The sequence below is a fragment of the Salmo salar genome, chromosome 04 (genome assembly GCF_965601325.2).
Source record: "Salmo salar chromosome 04, fSalSal1, whole genome shotgun sequence".
In the NCBI taxonomy this organism is placed as follows: domain Eukaryota; kingdom Metazoa; phylum Chordata; class Actinopteri; order Salmoniformes; family Salmonidae; genus Salmo; species Salmo salar.
Window position 1 is genome coordinate 96,425,841 of NC_138294.1, and position 8,023 is coordinate 96,433,863.

Genomic DNA, 8,023 nt, shown 5'->3' on the forward strand with positions numbered 1-8,023 from the left:
TCTAGATAAACAATAATGACAAACTCACGCTTCTCAGATTTATGCGCAGGCGCCAAAAAATGAAGTGATGACATGTCAACTTCCTTGCATTCTAATTTGCTCTCTGTTTATCATAGATGCTTCAAACAACTTTATAAAGATCGTTGACATCTAGTGGAAGCCGTAGGTGTTGCGAAATGAATCCTTTCTCACTATGGTATCTATAAAACAATGACACTAAATAGTACAGTCACAAAATTAAAAAAAAAATTAAATCTATTTTTCACAGGTTTTTGCCTGCAATATGAGTTTTGTTATACTTACAGACACCATTCAAACTGTTTTAGAAAATTCAGAGTGTTTTCTATCCGAATGTGTTAATAATATGCATATCCTAGCTTCTGAGTTGGTGTAGGAGGCAGTTAAAAATGGGCACATATTTTTTTCAAAATTTCTCAATACTGCCCCCGAGCCCCAACAGGTTTTAGTAGTGAAAAGGTTATTATTTAATTCCATATTCCTAGCACTCAATGACTACATCAAACTTTTTGGATGCATTTGCAGTTTGTTTTGGTGGTGTTTCAGATTATTTTGTGCCCAATAGATATGAATGGTAAATCATATAATGTTAATTTGGAGTCTCTCTTGTTGTAAATAATAATGTATTATGTTTCCTGTTGTGGATAGGGGGCAGTACTTTCAAGGCCGGATGAAAAAAAACATACCCGATTTAATCTGGTACTACTCTTGCCCAGAAACTAGAATATGCATATTATTAGTAGATTTGGATAGAAAACACTCTGAAGTTTCTAAAACTGTTTGAATGGTGTCTGTGAGTATAACAGAACTCATATGGCAGGCAAACACCTGAGAAGATTCCAAGCAGGAAGTGGCCTGTCTGAGAATTTGTAGTTCTTCTATTGGTTCTCTATCGAAACTACAGTATCTGTGGGGTTACGTTGCACTTTCTAAGGCTTCCATTGGCTCTCTAAAGCCTTCAGAAAGCGGATTGAGGCGTCTCCTGTCTCTGGGCAGAGTATGGTAGCTCAGTTTGTCAGTGGTCTGCCTGGTGACTTAGAGATTGGATATGCGTGGTCACGCGACCATGCTGTTTTTTCTTTTCCTCTTTGAATGAATACACTATTGTCCGGTTGGAATATTATCGCTATTTTACGAGACAAATACCATCAAAATTGATTTTAAACAGCGTTTGACATGCTTCTAAGTACGGTAAAGGAACATTTAGATTTGTTTTGTCTCGAAATGCGCTCACGCGTTACCCTTTGGATAGTGACCTGAACGCACGAACTAAACGGAGGTATTTGGACATAACTATGGATTATTTGGAACAAAAACAACATTTGTTGTGGAAGTAGCAGTCCTGGGAGTGCATTCTGACGAAGATCAGCAAAGGTAATACAATTTTCTAATAGTAATTCTGAGTTTAGTGAGCCCCGAACTTGGCGGGTGTCAAAATAGCTAGCCGTGATGGCTGAGCTATGTACTCAGAATATTGCAAAATGTGCTTTCACCGAAAAGCTATTTTAAAATCTGACAAAGCGATTGCATAAAGGAGGTCTGGATCTATAATTCTTAAAATAATTGTTATGTATTTTGTCAACGTTTATGATGAGTAATTTAGTAAATTCACCAGAAGTTTTGGGTGGGAATGTATGTTCTGAACATCACATGCCAATGTAAAAAGCTGTTTTTGTATATAAATATGAACTTGATTGAACAAAACATGCATGTATTGTATAATATAATGTCCTAGGAGTGTCATCTGATGAAGATCATCAAAGGTAATACAATTTTCTAATAGTAATTCTGAGTTTAGTGAGCCCCGAACTTGGCGGGTGTCAAAATAGCTAGCCGTGATGGCTGAGCTATGTACTCAGAATATTGCAAAATGTGCTTTCACCGAAAAGCTATTTTAAAATCTGACAAAGCGATTGCATAAAGGAGGTCTGGATCTATAATTCTTAAAATAATTGTTATGTATTTTGTCAACGTTTATGATGAGTAATTTAGTAAATTCACCAGAAGTTTTGGGTGGGAATGCATGTTCTGAACATCACATGCCAATGTAAAAAGCTGTTTTTGGATATAAATATGAACTTGATTGAACAAAACATGCATGTATTGTATAACATAATGTCCTAGGAGTGTCATCTGATGAAGATCATCAAAGGTTAGTGCTTCATTTAGCTGTGTTTATGTGACATATACGCTTGCTTGGAAAATGGCTGTGTGATTGTTTTTGGCTATGTACTCTCCTAACATAATCTAATGTTTTGCTTTCGCTGTAAAGCCTTTTGAAATCGGACAATGTGGTTAGATTAACGAGAGTCTTATCTTTAAAATAGTGTAAAATAGTCGTATGTTTGAAAAATTTAAATTATAGCATTTTTGAGGTTTTTGTATTTCGCGCCTCGCCTCGCTCGTGAATAAGAAAGAAAAAATTGGAAACGCACAAATATCATACACCCCCCAAAAATGCTAACCTCCTCTGTTATATTAATGGTGAGAGGTTAGCATGTCTTAGGGGTATGATATTTATAGCATCTGTAACATTCTCACTGATCATTATTCAGGATTAATTTGTAGAGTCACAATCTTGATGTAGTCATTGCATGGGACCAAATACTTATACTTTTACTACTTTAATACACACAATACTTTTGCTTCCCTAAAATGTGAGGACTGTGTAAAAAAAAGTTATGTAATTTCTAAATGCTTCAACTGAAATGAATATGGGTGAAAATACCCTCAAAATAAAGCTGCCAACCTCATAGTCATTGTCTGATTTCAAATCCAAACTTTTGAAGTATAGAGTCAAAAGAAGAAAATATGCTTTACTGTCCCAATAATTACAGAGGGCACTGTATGTAACCCATTTTAACTAAATGTGGCCTGTATACGTCACTCTAGGTAAAATCCCAGAGGAATGCATAATGTCCAGCAGAGAGATATGTAACCCATTTGAACTAAATGTGGCCTGTATACGTCACTCTAGGTAAAATCCCAGAGGAATGCATAATGTCCAGCAGAGAGATATGTAACCCATTTGAACTAAATGTGGCCTGTATACGTCACTCTAGGTAAAATCCCAGAGGAATGCATAATGTCCAGCAGAGAGATATGTAACCCATTTTAACTAAATGACTTTATGATGAGACCATTTAACCTATACAGAAAGCAAGTAAAGGTCTTGTAAAAACTATTTGTTGCTAAATCCGGAGAAATTACGTACCATGTAAAAACTGTTGGTCACTAAATCCAGCTCGAAGGACCAGTAATAACACTGTAGGTAATTACCACTAATTACTTCATGTTACTTTGACAAGTTTCAGCTATATGTTCTACTGTACGGCTGTTACTATTTTTTCATGTTGGAGTTGCCAATACCGCCCTATTTAGTGATCAACAGTTTTTTACATGCTCTGTCATTTCTATGGAGTTAGCAACCAATTGTTTTTACATGGCCCTTTGAGACGGATTTAGTCACCAACAGTTTTTACATGGTCTGTAATTTATCCGAATTTAGTGACCAATAGTTTTTGCATGATTCTGATCTGCTCTAGTTGAGATGTTGCAGTACCCAGAAGAGGAGTTGTTTCCTCACCCCAGGATGCAGATTAGTTATCTTGCATCCCTAACAAGTATGAGGCTGCTTTCACCACTCTCCTCAGCACACACTGCCACAAGAAGCCATCATGCACCTGAGGAAGATGAGTTCCCTACACAGCTCTCTCATCTAAGAGACCAGCCCTGCTCCAGACCTCCTCAGTGGTCAAGGAGTGACCATACTCTCACCAGTTGGGAGCTGATGAGGGAATATGAGTACCTACATCACAAGCAGAAAGAGATCAGGAGGGCGTACTCAAGAGGGCGTACTCTAGGCCCTCCCAACCTGAGTCACCGCCGCTGGAGCACCGGTACCGCTGCTACTCTCCTGACCACCACAGCTCTAGGCCTCCCTGGCTAGAGCCATCATCACCACCATGAGAGCGCCATCACTGCCGGTCCTCCCCGAGTTAGCCAGACTACTCCCCTGAGAGACACTTCTCCAGGACCTTCTGGCCTGAGTGTTCACCACCTCCACGAGACCATTGGACCACACTACGTCCAGAGGATGCCAAGGTATTTAACAGATCTTCGTCCTCGGTTGGGGTCTACGTCGTGTCTGCTAGAACATCGGGTGTGCCACCTCCCCCCGAGGTGATCCAGCCACTCTCAGAAGTCAACACTGTTTCTCCCCTGACCTAGTTGTCCAGTTCCTTTCCTTCCCGGGAGGGTTAGAATTACCCTCCCACCCGGTAGGGTTAGAGTTACAGTGTCGGGCCTACCTGGCAGGTGTAAAGTGACCAGGCTTTGAGTGTCCTGGCCCTCAAGTAGATCCAGTGTATCCTGCCTCCATGGTAGGTTTAGAGTTCCCATCCTTTTTTATTTATTTATTTTTGTTTAACTTTTATTTAACTAGGCAAGTAGTTAAGAACAAATTCCTATTTACAATGATGGCCTAGTAACTGTCTTGTTCAGGGGCAGAACTACCGCTGAAGTTCTCTGAGACCCAGGAACCCGAAACCTTCTCATTCCATAATCCCATCTGAGTCTTCCAGAGCCCATGCAGTTGGGCCATGCTCCTCTCCCGTGTATCGAATGTCAAAGGCGGATCCAAGAAGGGCTCTGCCTATACTGTGGAGGGAAATATCATCTATCCAGCCATTTCCCTGTTCGCTCCCAACAGAGAAATGAGAAGGGTGCCTCCGCTGCCATGCAGATAGGTGTGTCCTTATTTCTAAATATCTCTCAGAAGCAATTCTCCATCCCAGTATTGATAACCATGAAGGGGATTACTATGTATGTAGAGGGCTTGATAGATTCGGGAGCAGCAGGTAATTTTATTGTTCACCAGGTAGTACAAGAGCTTGACATTGATCTAACACCTGTCACCCCTCCCTTAAGGATTAACACCCTGGACGGGCACCCATTGGGCACGGGCTTCATTACGCACCTGACACAGCGTCACCCTCCAGATTGGAGTCTTCCACACTAAACCCTTCAACTCATGGAACTCTCATTCCCCAAACAGCCACTCATCCTCGGACACCCCTGGTTTGTCGTCATAACCCTGCCATCTCGTGGCGACAAGGTGAACTACTGTCCTGGTCTCCTACCTGCTTCACCAGTTGTCTCAGCCTACCCTGCAGAGCCACCACCATTGAGGAATCTGCCTCTGCAGTGCCATCATCCATACCATCTGAATACGCCCAGTACAGCAATGTCTTCAGCAAAATCAAGGCCTCCACTCTGCCACCACATCGCCCAGGGGACTGGGCTATTGACTTACTCCCTGGAGTGTCCCCACCGAAGGGCCATGTTTAACCCCCCCATCTATCCCGGAAAATGAGGCAATGGAGAACTACATTGATGAAACACTCAAATGGTTTCATTCGTCCTTCTTCCCGGCTGCGTCCAGCTTCTTATTTGTTGGAAAAAAGGACAGTGGTCTCAGACGATGTATTGATTACCGTTCCCTGAATGACACGATGGTCAAGAACCACTTCCCTCTTCCTCTGATCACAGCGACCCTTGAACAAAAGGCATCTATACAAAACTCGACCTGCAAAGTGCATATAACCTTGTCCGTATACGTGAAAGCGTCGAATGGAAGATGGCCTTTATCACCACAAGGGCACAACGAAAACCTGTTCATGCCCTATGGCCTTACGAATGCCCCCGCCATCTTCCAATCGTTTTATGAACAAGGTTTTCCAGGATATGATCAACCGATTTCTCATCGTATACATTGATGACAACCTGATTTACTCCCACTCCCTGAAGGAACACATACAGCATGTGCAAAAGGCTCTTCAATGGCTCCTTGACCATAACCTTTATGTGAAGACTGAAAGAGCACCTTGTTTGTAACCTCAGTAAACTTCCACGGATTCGTACTGACACCTGAAGGGGTCAGCATGGATGAGAACAAAGTCACCGCCGTCAGTAACTGGCCCAAACCCACCACCGTTAAGGAACTCCATTATTTCATTGGGTTCTCCCACTACTATTGCCTGTTCATTCGGAACTTCAGTTAAACTGTCGCTCCCTTCACTTCCCTTACCAGCCAAATGACCCAGACTCTTCAATGGTCTGATACTGACTGCTTTCAACAACTTGAAACACCTCTTCACCTCAGCTCCTGTCCTTCGCCAACGTTATCCTACCCTTCCTTTCACCCTGGAGGTGGATGCCTCCGGAGTAGGAGCCGTACTCTCTCAGCGGGTGGGAACACCTCCAAAATCACATCCCTGTGCCGCCTTCTCCAGGAAGTTATCCTCTGCTGAGAGGAATTACGATGTGGTGAACAGAACTCCTCGCCATCAAGCTGGCCCTCGAGGAGTAGCGACACTGGTTGGAGGGCGTACAACATCCCTTTCTCTTCCTAACAGATCATCGTAATTTGGAAAATATCAGAGGGGCCTAGAGGTTAAACTCCAGACAAGCCCGCTGGGCTCTCTTCTTCACACGCTGCCATTTTCATGTTACTTACATCCCTGGAAAGAGAAACCTAAAAGCTGATGCTGTCTCCCGCCAGTTTGACCTTAACTCAGACCCTACACCCACTATTCCTTCCTCTTCCATTATGTGACCGTGGGAGTGGGAGGTTCACGATGCCATACAAGAATCCCTAACCTCAGACCCGGCTCCTCCTGAGACACCAGCTGGGAAGAGTTACGTACCTGCAGCTGTTAGACCCCAACTGATGCAATGATGTCACACGTCTTTGAGGTCAGGACATCTGGGAATTACACGAATCAACAAACTTCTAGCCTGTAAGTTCTGGTGGTCCTCACTGGCATCTAACATAAGGGATTATGTAAGGTTCTGGATTTATTTTCTTAGTCAACCTTGTGTTCTGTTTCCCTGTCTTCATTTTTGTTCATTGATTTCACCTGTGTTAGTTACTCACCTGGTCTCATCAGCTACTTATTTACTTCAGTTAATTCTGGTTTTGCCTTTGTGAGGTATTGTTCGTTTTGACTCTACTAAGCCTTTTCCCAGGTTGTTTGTAAGAACCAGTTATAGCCTTCAGTCCTAGTTGATTCACCTGCATGTTTGCCTACCTGTGTACGACCATTGCCTTCCTTGACCACGATTCCTGCCTTCTGCCACAGCGAAATAAATACCTGCCGCGCTGCGCGTGAATCTACACCTTTTTCTCCCTGACTATTATTCATTACAGTAGTTGAGACGAAGTCTCCCTCAACTTGAAGAAGTATGGTTCATAATTCAGTTCAGATGGACATTTGTAAAAGTCTATGGAATTTTCATATGGAATAGCACTATTCGTTTTGACTGCATGTGCTTTAGTGCATACTGCCAAACAAAGGCAAAACGCAGTAACTACGTCATTTATTTTACTGCAAAATATGACATCAAGGTATTTTTCTGTGTAGACAGACAGCACTTTCTGATACCGCATGATATTTTCTGATCAACTGGCTTGTTCCTGTGTCAGGAAACGAATACCACATTAATCAGATAATATACTTGGCCATTACAACAGATCAAATTTGTAGTTTTTGCATTTTGCCTTTGTAGGGCAGCATAAACTTATGCCATTTCAAGTTCACTACTGTCAACTTTCCTCCACACTGACTAGCTGACATGTGGCGTGCCGTCACGTCTCCGGAGGTTGTGGATTATGTTCTAAACTGAGCACTGACATCACTGTAACGGCTGTCTGTGGAAGTAGACCAAGGTGCAGCGGAGTTAGTGTTCATCTTTGAATTTTAATAAACGTAAGAACACTATACACACAAAACAAGAAAACCGACAGCCAAACAGTCCTGACAGGTGCAAAACAATAAATAGAAACAATCCCCCACCAAAACCCAAAGGAAAAACAGGCTTCTTATGTGTGACTCCCAATCAGCAACAACGAACTACAGCTGTGCCTGATTGGGAGCCACACACGGCCCAAAACAAAGAAATACAAAAACATAGAAAAATGAACATAGAACGCCCACCCAATGTA